The sequence below is a fragment of the Eptesicus fuscus genome, chromosome 11 (assembly GCF_027574615.1).
Source record: "Eptesicus fuscus isolate TK198812 chromosome 11, DD_ASM_mEF_20220401, whole genome shotgun sequence".
In the NCBI taxonomy this organism is placed as follows: Eukaryota; Metazoa; Chordata; class Mammalia; order Chiroptera; family Vespertilionidae; genus Eptesicus; species Eptesicus fuscus.
Window position 1 is genome coordinate 93,300,423 of NC_072483.1, and position 14,989 is coordinate 93,315,411.

Sequence of the window (14,989 nt, forward strand, 5' to 3'; positions counted from 1 at the left end):
GGCTGGCAGGCAGAAGCGGTTAGGGGCAATCAGGCAGGCAGGCAGGCAAGCAGTTGGGAGCCATTAGTCCTGGATTGTGAGAGGGATGTCCGACTACCCTCAAGGGGTCTCAGATTGGAGAGGGTGCAGGCTGTGCTGAGGGACACACACCCCCCGTGCATGAATTTCGTGCACCAGGCCTCTAGTATATAATACTTGACAACACAACAAAATAGCCTTACGTTAGATCATTTCAAATACCTGAGCAAGTGTTACAACCTCAGGTGCAATCAAATGGTGTTCATTTTACCTTCTCAAATTGCTTAATAGAACATTAAACAGAAAACCAAAGTTTTAAAAAGTGACAATGTTATTTTTTTTCATTCCATTACTACAGTTTACTAGTTGACAATAAAAATTTCTACTTGTCATACACAGTGAGCCCAATGGAATATGATGTTTGAGCTCATTAACACTGCCTACCTTGAAAAGCAGAATCATGTAAGAATTTTCATTTAGTTATTTGCAGTTTGTTATAGGGTCTTTTTAAAATGAGAGGTAAGAGGGTGGTGGTGGGCTAGAAAAAGACATATGTAATAGTGTCAACAATAAATTTTAAAAATAAAGTAAAAATGAGAGAGAAACTGCTTTTGCTGTATTCTGTTTTAATTTTTATAGTCCTGTACTTCACTTCCTAGGTAAAACTAAATCACTAATATAAAAGAAGTCACTAATATTCAAAATATTAAAGTAGGTGCCATACAGAAGCAATTGTGAGTGGTGAGAGGATTAAAATGTGAGGTTTTTAAAAACACATTCTTATTGATTTTTTAGAGAGAGACGAAGGAAGAGGGAGAGAGAGAAACATTGATTGGTTGCCTCCTACATGTAATTAGGAGAAACTGATTGGTTGCCTCCTACATGACCAGTGACCGAGCCACAAGCTGGGCATGTGCCCTGACCGGGGATCGAACCAGCGACCTTTCGGTGCACAGCGACCTTTCGGTGCACGGGATGAAGCTGCAGCCAGCAGCCGCACGGCAGGGCTGTGTGAGGTTTCATTAGTAACTTCCATAAAGGAGCACAGTTCGTCCGTAAGCCTTCTTTTCGTCCATAAAGTAAAAGTAAAGTAGATTCTAATATATTTAAATATCACAGCTTACATGGAAATGTTTATTGAGAATTTACGTTATCAACTAGCTTCAGAAGAACTGAATCTGCCTTGGCCTCCGTTAGCGTGTATATTAAGGAGAGCAGTGACCAGCGTTACAGCCTCAGCTATATTAGAAGATGGGAGAATCACAAGGCGGAGGCGTGCAAGTAATATCTTAAATAAAAACGAAGTTTAAGGTTAGGATAATGCACTCTTTTTTCCCCCACCTGTTTGGATGAACCTCTTCACACATCCAGGATGATTTAACCACATCTATAAACACTTTTATAAGCAAGCATTTTAGTGAGATAATCAAGACCATGCAAATAATACTGCAACTTTGTTACTTCTTTCTTGAAGAAATGGTAGCCATGTTAAAGACGGACACAATGCTCGGACAGTCCAAGAGATGGCAGCCAACACCTTCTGTAAAATAAATGAATTATGCCAGTCCTTTATCATGATAGTTTTAATGAGGGTTTTTATTTTAATAACATTAGCACCGCAGCAATCATTAAAAGAAAAAAACACTGTTGAAATTCTAAATATGCATATCTCATGGTGTAAGAGCGCTCTAAAGAGATCCCTCAGAGTACTGTGCAGGGCGAACAATCCATTTCTCTCTCTCCTTTCCCCCTTGCTTCAGAGCAGTGATTTCTGCCAGCACACTAGCCTAGAATGACCTAGAGAGCAGTAGGATTAAAGAATAAAATGTTATATTGATAGCTATTTCCGAGGTATTAAGAATGAAACCTGTAAAATACTAATAATATCATCTAGGAAGTGTGTGGAAACTGACAGCTGAGGTTTTTTTGGAATAACGTACCTTTTTTTTGTTAAATTCGTAATTAAAATGAACCCATGTTTATGGCGGGTGGGAGAGAGCCTTCACCAGGCAAGAAGAGAGGACCGGCCCAGGGAGGATGCTGGGATGCCGCAGTTTTAAGGAGCTGCTCAAACTGGTATCTTACTTGGTGTAACCGAGCTGCTTTTGTTATGTAATTCTACAGAGTGAGGACCGTTGTTTTCGGTCATTAATCAATTACAGCGATGACTCTAGACACTCAGCTTTCCTGAACCCCAACATTCAAATAAGACTTTCCCTCCCTGTGTGAGTGTTCCGTTTTGTTTCTTTAATGCTGCCCAGCACATTGCCACAGACTTCACGGCTTAAACAAACACCCCTTGTCAGCTCCCAGGTCTTCAGGTCAGAAGTCGGGGCAGGACGCACCTCGGTTCGCTGTGTTGGCTTCTGGGGCTCACCCGGTTGGGCCAAGGTGCGGTTGCGGCTGTTGGGGATCCCCGTCGCCTTGCTGACCCCACCCAGGGCCGCTCTCCCCTTCCGAGGCCCGACGTTCTTGCTGCGTGGCTCCCTCCTCTGCCCGCACAGAGCCGCTCCCTCACCTGCCTCTCAGCTGGGCCTGTCCTTCCAGGAAGAGCCTGGCTCCTCCTGCGGGCCCCTCGATGCCAGGCTCCTGGAAACATTTCCTCACCATATGTCCTGGGACTCTGTCTTCACACCAGCCCCTCGGTTACTGTTGGAGGAACTGATGGAGGGGGGCCTGTGTGGGCTCCAGGGGCCGGTGGCCGATGGCCATCTTACATAGGACTTTCCGCACTGAAGCCATGAATTCACGGCTAAAGAGGGTCGTTGCTTTATTAGGTGCCAATGCCCCACTTACTTCTTAAGTAAATTTATTCACACACACGGGTCGTCAAAGAAAAGAGGGATAAAGTTATCAGGAACAACCCACCACAAATGTCATAGCCTATACTTCGTGCTTCTCTGGTTCCTCAAAGATAGCGATTATGCAAAACAGTATGGAGGGCCCTCAAAAAATTAAAACTATGATCCAGCAACCCCACTTCCGGGTATATACCCATATCAATGAAAACACTGTGCTGAAGAGATGTTTCTATTTTTATGTTCATTGTAGCATTATTTATAACTAGAGGCCTGGTGCATCAATTAGTGCATGGGTGGGGTCCCTAGGCCTGGCCGGCGATCAGGGCCCATCAGGGCCAGGCTGGTTGGGGCCTGCTGGCGGGGGTCGGGGGGAAGGATGGGGTGTGGGAGGTGGACCACCAGCCCCGAGGAGGGAGCTGGCCCTCGGCCCCCTGTGTCTGCCGCCACCCACCCCTGGTTCCCCGTCACAGCCAGGGCCCAAAGCCTCCGGTGGGTTTGGGAGAGGAGGCGATGGTCTCCGGGCTGGGCGCAGAAAAAACGGACGCCAGATGCCGCTGCCGGCTGGCCGTGGGAGGTTGGCTGTGGGAGTGCACTGACTACCAGGGGCAGCTCCTGTGTTGAGCGTCTGCCCCCTGGTGGTCAGTGCACATCACAGCGACTGGTTGACCAGTCATTCCAGTCGTTCCAGTTGTTCTGTCCTAATGGTCACTTAGGCATACACACACATACACACACACACACATGCACACATACACACACATATATATAGCTAAGAACATGGAAACAAACTAAGAGGCCGTTGATGGATGAATGGATAAAGAATAATGTATATATATATTTCAGCCTTGAGAAGAAAATCCTGCCATTTGTGACAACATAGACAAACGTGGAGGGCAGTATGCTAAGTGAAATAAGCCAGAAAGGGAAAGATAAATCATGCCTGGTATCACTTATGTGAGGAATCTTTTTTTTTTTTTTTAAAAAAAGTCAAACTCATAGAATTAATTAGAGAGCAGAATGGTGATTGCCAGGGCCCGAGGGGTGGGCAGATAGGGAGAGGATGTTTAAAAGGTGCAGACTTTATAATGGAAAAATTTGCTAAGAGAGTAGAACTTGTGTTCTCGCACACTCGAAAGTAAATATGTGAGGTGATGGATGTGTTAACTCAATGGGGAGAATCTTTTCACGACGTTTATATGTGAATTATACCTCAAAACAAGGAAACACTTAGCTCATAACTTCTCCCTTCCTCCCTGCTCTTTTCTAATATTGAAGTATTTTTGTCTTTTTAGTTGTTTTATACTTATAAATTTATATGCTTCGTTGGTGTTTTTAGAAGGATAATATTGATAACCACATAATTAACATTTTTTATAGTGTATGTTACCTTTATTATGTTACCTGCCATATGTTAATTAAATTTGTGGAGAGCGGCTACAGTGTTTGGACAGGTTCAAACCTCGGACTAATGAGAGGGCGCGGTCCTCTCATGGGAGAGCCTTGTGCAGGTCCCAGCTTGGAGGGCAAAGTCCTCCCAGCACAATTATAGCCAAAGGCTAAGGTTGTAAGCTTGACCTTATGGTCCGAACCTGTGGTCCCAGGTGGCTGAGTGATGTAGGCTGCGGAGGTGCAGCAAGTGCTGCCAAAACAAAGCTTGGTAGAGTTCAGGTGCATGTAATCAAGTAGATTTGAAACTCGTGAGAACATTGTAAACATCTTGACCATGACCTTGCTTTGCCTCCTGGGATCTGACTATAAAATAAAGACTCGGCTTGCAGGCTGTGTCGCTGTCTCTCCATCCGAGAACAGTGTCCCACCTGGCCCCAGCTATATTCTCTTGTCTGTCTTCTTTAATCCTTCACCGCCCTCTGCCCCCTCCCCCCCGCTCAGGTTCACCACTGGCTGTGCTGGATGTGGTTCAAAATTCTTATTTCATTTGATCCTCATAATCGCTCTCAAAGGTATTTTCTTTCTTTTAAAGGTTGAAGTCATTATGATTTTTTCTAAGGACATATTTTCGTTTTTGTGTGTATAGACTGACTTCTTGCTGTGAAAGATGAGTTCGTTGGCCCAGCCACACGGGCACAAACATGCAGTTCTGAAGATACAGAATTCCTTCTGTACCGTTAGTAAATGTCAGCCACTGGACTCTGCCCAGGGCTCCCCCTCCCTCCTGGCTGCCCCCTCCCACCGCCAAGACCAACCCCAGCCCCCGTCTCCCCAGGACCCAGAGCTACAGGGGGAAGGGGACTCTGGTCTCCTCTCCCAGGCGCCTTCAACACACACCACTTTGCCCCAAGCAGCTTGGTTTCCATCTGTTTTATATATTGGCCTCAGGTGAGGCTTTGTTTGCAGAAAGTATTCAGTGTGAAAACCATTTGAAAACCCTGCTCAAGGTCAGCCCTCAGGCCCTTGCAGGTTTGCACAGTCCGGGATTTCTGAGAATGGAGGCCTTTCTCCCTAACATACCAGCTCCTTATGAAGCCAAGTGCCCGTCTGCCTCCTGGTGTCATGACCTCGCATCCAAATGGGCAACAGACACAGGCCTGTGGGTGGGAGACGGCCCCTGAGCTGGGTCCAAATGGGAGGAGGCAGAAGGTGCTGGGCCCAGGCTCAGGGGGAGGCGGCGGAAGGGAGTGGGCTTTGCTCCGTGCCCAGCCCTGTGCCAGGTGCTCACGGCCCAGATCCGCTTCAATCCTATGAGAGGCGTTTCTTTGCTCCCATCCTTCCCTCCTTCTCTTCCTTCTGGATTTACTGGGCATCTGTCTGTGCCAGGGGCTGGGGCACAAAGGCACAGCTGGCACCCCAAGACCTCACCGCCCCGTGAGAGCATCATCCAGAAAACGGCTCTGACCTGGTGGGTGAGGAGGCGGGGGAGCCCCGAGGGACTCAGGGAAGGTTCTCCAGCCGAGTGAAAGCCGAGCTGGGCCCTGAAGGACGAGGAAGGGCATTCCAGGTGGAGGGACTGCATGCGCGAAGGCGGGGAGGCAGGAAAGAGCCCGCCTGGTCTGGGAGCTGTGGGAGGGCGATGGAGCCCAGGCCCAGGAGCTCTGCTGGGTGAGGCTGGGGTCCCAGAACCCACCACCCGGACCCTCTGCCTCCTGGACCTCCTTTGCTCCTGGCTGCCTGGCCGGGAAGAGGCCCCGCCCACCTGCACAAAGGAGGCTGTGAAGCTGGACAGAGGGATGAGGAAGGAGGGCCCGCTGCTGTGTAGTTTTGGATTGATTCTCAGAAATCCCCTCCTCCTCCTCCCCCTCCTTTTGACGCCATGGCAACCAGGCGGCAGCTGGGGGAGCCCTGTGAGCTGGGCTGAGTGGAGGGGGAGGTGGGCGGGGTAGGGCCCTCTGCTCCCCACTCTGAGCCTCAGTTTTGGCGTCTAGAGTATGGGCACCACAGCCCAGTTCTGGCTCCTGTCACCCCAGGTGCTCCAGGACGCGGAGGCCCAGCTGGACTCATGAGGGGGAAGGCCTGGAGGTGAGGGCGGGGCTGGGGGGGCCTGCACCGTCCTGCAGCTGGGGGCTCGGCCAGGGGGCGGGGAGTCCCTGAGCCACGTGGCCTGCGCTTCCACCCAGCAGCCCGCCTGGTGCGCCCACTGCACTGTCACTGCCCAGAGCCCCCAGGGGAGCGGGAGGCAGGGCCGAGGCACAGACACAGGGATGGGTCTCCCCGTGAGCCCCGCAGGGAGAGGTCTAGGGGTCCCCCTGCCGGGGCACAGGGCTCAGTTCTTCCCAGAACCCGGTCAAAGCCCCAAAAGGAGGGGCAAGGAGGGTCTATTTCCTGAGGCTGCTGCTCCCATGAGGACAGACTGGCCTCAGCCAACAGGAACATGGCTCTCCCCATCTGGGGCCGGAATCTGAAATCAGGGCGTCTGGGCTGTGCTCCCTGGGGGGGCCCCAGGGGAGGGTCCCTCCTGCCTCTCAGCTTCTGGGGGCTCCTGGCGCATCCCTTCCATCTCCACTGGCCCTCCTGTCCTCCTGTGACTGCTCGTGCGTGATCACATGGCCCAACCCCTTGTTCACAAGGTTACTGTTATTGCTGGACCTCAGTGCGGCTTCTGTGTTTGTTCCCATTCATTACCGTGTAAGCTGCACTAAAGTGAGTGTATTACGTGTTTTTATCCACGAGCATGTCTTTCTGAAGCTCCTGGTGAAGTGGGTTCTGTAAGGACTCTGCCTTGCCAGGGCCTGCCTCTCACCGGGCCTGCCTCTCACCGGGGCCTGCCTTTCACCGGGGACTCTGCCTTTCACCGGGGACTCTGCCTTTCACTGGGGCCTGCCTCTCACCGGGGACTCTGCCTTTCACCGGGGCCTGCCTCTCACCGGGGCCTCTTGCTCTCAGGGAGAGTCAGGGTCAGGACGGAGAAATGCGGGTCTGGAAGGCGGCTCCTTGTGCTGGGCCTTGTGGATCGGGAGTGCGGGCTCTCGCTCTGTGGCCGGTGGTGCCGGGGACCTGGCTGCTCGCTTGGCAGGAGGCAGCGCTGGTTCCTGTCGGCTGAGCCGGCTCCTCCTCGGGCTCAGTTCCTCCTCGGCTCAGGCTCCTGGGGTCAGAGCTGCCGGAGGCGCAGGCGGCTCGGGCTGCGTCGCCTTCTTCCCTCTGCGGGTTCACCGTGAATGGTCTCCCTGCCGCTTGCTCAGTGATAGTGAGTACAAGACCCTCCACCCAGTCCTCTTCAAAAGGAGGTCAAAGCTCCCTCACTCAGTGTACGCCCTCTTTCATAGGAAACGTCTGACTTCAAATGCGTGGCTTCAAGGGTGAAAGCAGGGTCTCAAATGGTAATAACGTGTGACCTGCCTGTTGTTTTCTAACTGATCTGAGAGAGGAAGGGAGAGGGAGAGGGAGAGCGAAACATCCATGATGAGAGGGAATCATGGATAGGCTGCCTCCTGCACGCCCCCCCACTGGGGATCGAGCCCACAACCCGGGCCTGTGCCCTGACCAGGAATGGAACCCTGACCTCCTGGTTCCGTGGTCGGCAAACTGCGGCTCGCGAGCCACATGCGGCTCTTTGGCCCCTGGAGTGTGGCTCTTCCACAAAATACCACGGCCTGAGCGAGTCTATTTTGAAGAAGTGGCATTAGAAGAAGTTTAAGTTTAAAAAATTTGGCTCTCCAAAGAAATTTCATTCGTACTGTTGATATTGGCTCTGTTGACTAATGAGTTTGCCGACCACTGTCCTGGTTCATAGGTCGATGCTCAACCACTGAGCCACACCGGCCGGGCAAAAAAAAAAAAAAAAGAAGGCCTTATTTTTGATGGGAAGCATGAGGTGGTGACTCTGCATCCTCTGAAGTCCTAGAAAAATTACACGCTTCTGATGGCCTCACCAATTAAGAAGAGCTAACGTGATGCTCGCCGCGATCTAATGAAAATTAACCACCTCCCCCCCATCACGGTGCACTCCGTGCGTGTCGTTCAGTTCTCGGCACGTGCTGTGAGGTGACCCTCGCTGTAGAGGAGACAGGACGCAGCCTGCGGCGTGTTCAGGGGTGAGCAGTGCTGATGGGAGGGAGCCCCACGCTCTGCCAGCTGAGGAGGGTGTTGGGTCTTGCAGAGCTGCAGGTGGAATGATTGATTACAAACTGAACCCTGCCCTGGCCGGTTTCACTCAGTGGGTAGAGCGCCAGCCTGTGGACTGGAGGGTCCTGGGTTCGATTCTGGTCAAGGGCACAGGCCTGGGTTGTGGGCTCCATCCCCAGTGTGTGTGTGGAGGGGGGTGCAGGAGGCAGCCGATCCATGATTCTCTCTGGTTGATGTTTCTCTCCCTCTCCCTTCCTCTCTGAAGTCAATACAAATGCATTTTAAAGGAGGAACCCTGTTACGTGCTATAGAAAGTTGTTGAACTTGCATCATCCTGGAGAAACACAGACAGGCACGTGCAGGGTCCTCCTCCCTGCGGCGGTTCGCTCGGCACGGGCTGGCTGGCGGGTGCTGGCATCGGCCCGTGCTCCGGCTCCGTGCCGTAGGATGGCCCCAGGCGGCGGTTTCAGCTTCCCCGGGCGACTGACCCCGGAGAAAGCAGGCTTTTGTGACCACCCTGTGGTTCCTACAGTGTTCCATCGAGCCCAGGCCTATCCATCAGGGCCAGGGAGTACGGGGGGCGTGAGTTCCAGGGCGAGGCTCCGGGTGCCACCTGGAGGGGCTGACCTGGGTGTCCTGGTAGGAGTCGGTGTTCTGGTTCTTGCCGGCCCACCACCCACGGCAGCCACCGCCCCCTGCCCTCCCGCAGGTGAGAAGGGCCAGGGGCAGCTGTGTCTGGACTCCAGGCAGCGGGAGGTGGGAGTAGCTGCGGTCCTTGCAGCGAAGCGTGACCGCAGAGACCACGGGAGGCGGACGGGGTTCGTGTTAAGTTTCCTCCAAATAACAGTGGTGTCTGTCCCGGAAACGCCCGCTGCCGGGTCTTGTGATGAGGCATCTCCTTGGGCTGAAAGTCTAGGCTGATGCCAAGGCCGGCTTCCTGCAGCCAAGGGCAGGGTGAGGGGTCCCTCCAGGCCTCAATGTGCGTGTGTTTATGCACGTGTGCTAATGCACGTGTGTTTATGTATGTGTGTTTATGCACGTGTGTTTATGCACATGTGTTAATGCACATATGTTAATGCACGTGTGTTTATGCACATATGTTAATGCACGTGTGTTAATGCACGTGTGTTAATGCACGTGTGTTTATGCACGTGTGTTTATGCACGTGTGTTAATGCACATATGTTAATGCACGTGTGTTTATGCACGTGTGTTAATGCACGTGTGTTAATTATTTAAGCGCTCCTCGCTGATTACCAGAGTGGCAAGACCTAGGACACGGTGCTGCAGTGTTCGCTCCTTTCTCTTGTTCTCCCAACATGCATAGCGTCCAGCCACGTGTGCTCCTTGAGGTTATTTGGAGGTCATTTTAAAAAAATACATTTTTATGGTGGACCTCACCACTGAGCCACCCTGGCCGGGCGTTCTCTGCATCTTTCTTCACCCTTTCAAGGATGGTTGTCTCTGTCCACCTTTCTACTCCGTCACTTCACCTTTCTCCTGGGCCCACTCCCACAGGACTTTCATGCCTCCCTCCCCTAGAATCACTCTTGTTAAGGTCCTTCGTGGCTTTCAAATGGCCACGATTAACGGCCAGATCTCTGCTCGTCTCACCTGACCTAATAGCATCACTTGGCAACAATATTCGTCCTCTGACCTCGAATGCTCTCATTTCCTCGGGTTCCCCCGCCTCACGGGCACACCGCAGTCTCCCGTGGGTGCGTTTCCTCTCCTGAACTTCTGTTGTCCTCAGGCCTCCGCTAGTCACACCCATTCCCCAGCCACCCCATCCAGCCCTTGACTGACTGCCACCATCGCACTGCCTCCTGTTTCTAACTCCATCAGCCCAGCCATCCTGTGAGGTCTAGGCTCATTTATCCCACTGTCCTTTTCAAAATCTCCACGTGCGATGGAAACAGAAAATGTGTGCCTCAAACAGAACTCCGTCCTCCAAACTCATTTCTCCTGCCCCGCGTCCCCTGCCCCGACAGCGGAAGTAGAAGTCTTGTGGTGACGAGGACTGATGTGATCCCCCCTTGGCTGGCTCTCGGACCCGTACTTTTTGCTGTTCTTCCTCTCCACTCACTGCCCTCGCCCTGCTGACCGCCTTGCTGGTTTCGAACAAGCCCGGCGCACTCCTACCTCAGGCCTTTGCACATTCTGCTCCCACTCCCCGGGGACGTGTTTCCCGGATATTCACGGGGCGCCCTCCCCACTTCATCCGGTCTCTGCACAGAGGTCCCCTCTGCAGCCACGCTTCTCTGTTCATCCACCTTAGAAGTGAAAGCTGCCCTACACAACCTGTATCCCTTTCCCACTTCACTTTTCTTTGAAGAATGTATCCCTGCCTTTTAATATCGCGGTATTTCTCTATTTCTTTTTCCCCCCTCACATATCTTTATTACAGACTAGAGGCCCAGTGCATGAATTCATGCATGGCTGGGGTCGCTCGGGGTGACCTGCGGGGCTCAGGCCCCAGCTCGCACCCCCAGGCTCACAGCCCCAGCTCATGTCCCCAGCCTCGCAGCCCCGCAGCCCCACCTGGCACCCCGCTGTGAGCTGGCACCGCCCCCCACCTCCACCATCCCGCCTGCGGGGTCATCGATTGGGGCGATTGGGCCCCTGCTCACACCCGCCTTGGCCTGATGCCGCCCGCTCACCTGCTCCACCATCCCACCGCAGTCCCGCTCTTGTGGGGGGGCCCCCATCGGGGCCAGCAGCACCTTCACTGCCGCCCACTGCCAGCGCAGCGTCGCGGATGCCTCCCATGTTCCACGCCGCCCCCTGGTGGCCAGCAGAACAATTTGCATATTAGGCTTTTGTTATATAGGATAAGCAGGGTTTTTTTCTAGTCTACCCTTTCACTTAGTATTCCTTTATGAGTCTCTCCTTTATGCAGAATTCTCAGTTTCAACTCCTTTTTTTTTTATTGTTTAAAGTATTACAAATAGCAGTGCATATGTTTCCTTTTTCCCCCTAGTCGACCTCCCCCCAGCCTCCTCCACCCCCCATCCGGCACATCTATTTACTTCTTGCCTGTTCTTCTTACTAAGAGGAAAGTTTGAAGAGGGCAGGCGTTTTTGTCTGTTTCCCCAGCTTTGTTGTCAGAGTCTAGACTAGAGCTGCAGAGGAAGGAGCTGAGGGAATACGTGTCAGCAATCGACCGACCAAGCGGGGGAGGCTGGGAGGAAACTGGACTGTCCCGAGATTACGAGTCATATTGCATGGGGATGATCTGATACGGTCTAGTGATTATTAAAGCTTTTAATTTATGGTAGGAGAAGTCCCTATTTTAGGCGGGCACGGAGAGTTATATGGCACAGGCCCTTTTAAGGAAACTTCCAAGCAATGTGGTCAGTTGTTCTTCATCTTATCCTAAAAATGAGTCTGGCACTTGAAAATCAAACGGGGAACAGGAACCTTCCTCTGTTTCCTCGGAGCTTGGCTGTGATACGCCCAACAACTCTCCTCCTCCCTTCCCCGTCTCCCCCTCCATCCTCACGCGGACACAGAAGTGCCGGGGAGAGCGTGGGAGCGATTGGTTAGGCTCCCGTGACTCAGTCCGTGTCCCGCGTCAACAGAGGTGTGACAGGGACCGAGGTGACGCTTCCTCCGAGGCTGGCTGGACGCGAGCGAATCCGCGGAAGTGGCTCGGCCCCACGGTAAAGGTTAGCTTACGGAGCAGATGGTGGAGATGGTTTCTATTTCATTTTCCGCCTTAACCCTACCAGACCGCTGTACCGATTCTTCGGTGATTTCCGAATCTCTGGTGACTCCTAATTTTCGGTACTTTGCCTAGACCTGTTTTCTACAACGTCTCCAAGTTCCATCTTATTCTAACCACTTGTTTGCATGTAACCGACGTTTTTCTATATCATGTTGATTTTTTCTCTTTAATGCTCAGGAGCCCAGGTATAGGGGACAGTTAGGTTCAGGGCCTCGGGTCTGGTAGGTTTAAGGAGTCACTTTTAAAACTGATGCCAGCCCAGCCGGTGTGGCCCAGTGGTCGAGGATTGACCTAGGAACCAGGAGGTCAAGGTTCGATTCCTGGTCAGGGCACATTCCCTGGTTGCGGGCTTGATCCCCAATAGGGGGCGTGCAGGAGGCAGCCAATCCATGATTCTCTCTCATCGTTGATGTTCCTCTCTCTCCTCCCTTCTCTGAAATCAATACAAAATAAAAAATAAAATCAGTGCTATGCGTAGTAAGAGTCTGAGTTTGGGGCATGTCTTCTTGAAGATCATTTATGTCACGACTGTAAACATGAGCCCTCGTGGCACACAGTACGGCAGCAATCAGCAGTGGCCCTCTGAGCGCGCCTGCCTGGATACAGCCTCTGGGAAATGCGCTGATGCCGAGTTTCCCCCGATGAGGAGGAAAGGCGAGGAGCAGGAGGACAAGCACAGAAGGGAGCCAAACTTAGGGAACGGTAAATATGTTTGTAATGAGAAAGCAAGGACTGGTTATGCTGCATTTACATTTCTGTAGTCTGTACGCTCAGATCTATAAGGGTGCAATTTTATTTTCAAACGAAGCAGCAGGCGCTGAGGACCGTCATGTAAAATTGATTCCATCCATCAGCCTAACTGGGGCGCATTAGCGCTGCCACGCTGATGCATTGCCTCTAATCAAGGGAGAGCACCCGAGTGCCGATTTCAGGGGCTCACGTGGCCCTCCGTCCTCGCCCCGCGCTGGGTTCCGAGCTGTTCCTAAGCAACAGCGGCCTCCAGCGACTTGGTGCTGATCGTGGCGATGCGCGTGCAGCGTGACCCGGGTCGGGTCGTGTGAGGAGCAAACCATAACCATCGCGAGCACCGGAGTTACAGGGGGAATCCCACGTCGCACGTCACTCTGAGGTTAGGAATAGTTCCATGCGGAAGCGCTACGCAGACGAGGGTGACACTGACATCTAGGGCGTGGGGGCTGCTGGGCCCAGGGACGTGTTTGTCACTCACTCAGCCCTTGTCACTCATTTCAGGCTGGAAACAGGCGCCGGGTCGCCTTTCAAGGATTCACAGGTGCAACCACCCGGGCCGTGTCTGTGACCCTGGTGATGACTTCGTGCCTGAGCGGCAGCTCTCGTGACCTGGACGCTGGGTCTGGCCCGGGTCCCTGCACAGGGCGCGGGCGCCGCTGCTTCTAGAACACTTCCCACAGTGCAGTAGCTGAGATCCTTCAAAAGCCCAGTCTTCACGCGACGCGACGCCTGGGCCAAGTGCCTTGTTTTCCAGTGGTGAAACCACAGGGAGAAAGTAATCTCGTTTCAATACTGACAAAGTCACCAGGGAGTTTAGAAACACCAGAACGCCCGTATTCGAGTGCTACCTTCCGGATGGGTGTCATCCTAGCAGGTTGTCTTCCGGTCAAGGGCGGGGACCTCGGCGCAGGCTCCACGCCCAGCCCCGGCAGGGCACCTGCGGAGGCAACCAATCGATGTGAGAGACACATCGATGATTCTCTCTCTCCCCTTCCCTTCCACTCCCTCTAAAGAAACCAATGGAGGAATAACCTCGGGTGAGGATTAACAACAACAGGAAAACCCTCTAGCTCCAAATTCCCTTCTTTTTTAAAAAAAATTTTAAGAATTTAAGCTCTTTATTGTTTAAAGCAGTGGTCGGCAAACCTCGGCTCGCGAGCCACATGCGGCTCTTTGGCCCCTTGAGTGTGGCTCTTCCACAAAACACCACGTGCGGGCGCGCACGGACAGTGCGATTGACACTTCGTGGCCCATGTGCAGAAGTCAATTTTCTGCCTGGGCGAGTCTATTTTGAAGAAGTGGTTCTAACGCCGAGCCACACTCAAGGGGCCAAAGAGCCGCATGTGGCTCGCGAGCCGCGGTTTGCCGACCACTGCTTTAAAGTATTACATAAGTCTCCCCCTGCCCCCGACACTCCCCCAGCATTTCCTTCTGGGTGTAAAGCCAGGAGCCTCCCTGTCACAGTCCTGCCCGGATTTGCGGATTGTTCTGTCCACCCTCCCCCACCGGGGGCTGCCACACTCTCCCTCGGGTCTCTGGGCGCCGGGTCTCTGGGTGCTGGTTCTCTGGGTGTCTGGGCTCCGGGTCTCTGTCTCTGTTCCCGCACAGGTGGCTGGCTCTGCCCGGAGCATATCCCCCTCCTCGGCCCCAGGACAGATGTCTACCCTTTGTGTTAGCCTTGGTTTTCCGGAGAAACGGAACCCATAGGAGCTGCACGTGTAAGACGTTTGGTGAGAAACTGGACAAGGCGGTCAGGGAGGCTGACAAGTCCCGCGACCTGGCGTTGGCACGCGGAGGCCCCGGGGCGCTGTGGTTCTAGGCCGTCGGAGGCCCGGGGACCAGGAGACACCCGGTGCCAGTCCCAGCAGGCCCGCAGGCAGGAAGAGACGGGGGGCAGGCAGAGCGCGTGTGCTTACCCACCTTGTTCCATCCGGCCCTCCTGTGGGCTGGCTGTGGCCCACCTGTCCTCAGGCCGCCCCAGGTGCTCCTGGGTCAGAAGCCCCCACACACGCACCCAGAATTGTATTCAGCCAACAGCTGGGAGCCCTGAGCCCCAAGATGGTGCGTAAAACTAACCATCACAGCCCCGCCCGCCCGTGTGGCTCAGGGGTTGAGCGTCACCTGTGCACCAAAAGGTCACAGCTGGATTCCGGGTCAGGGCCCAGCGGGGCTGCAGG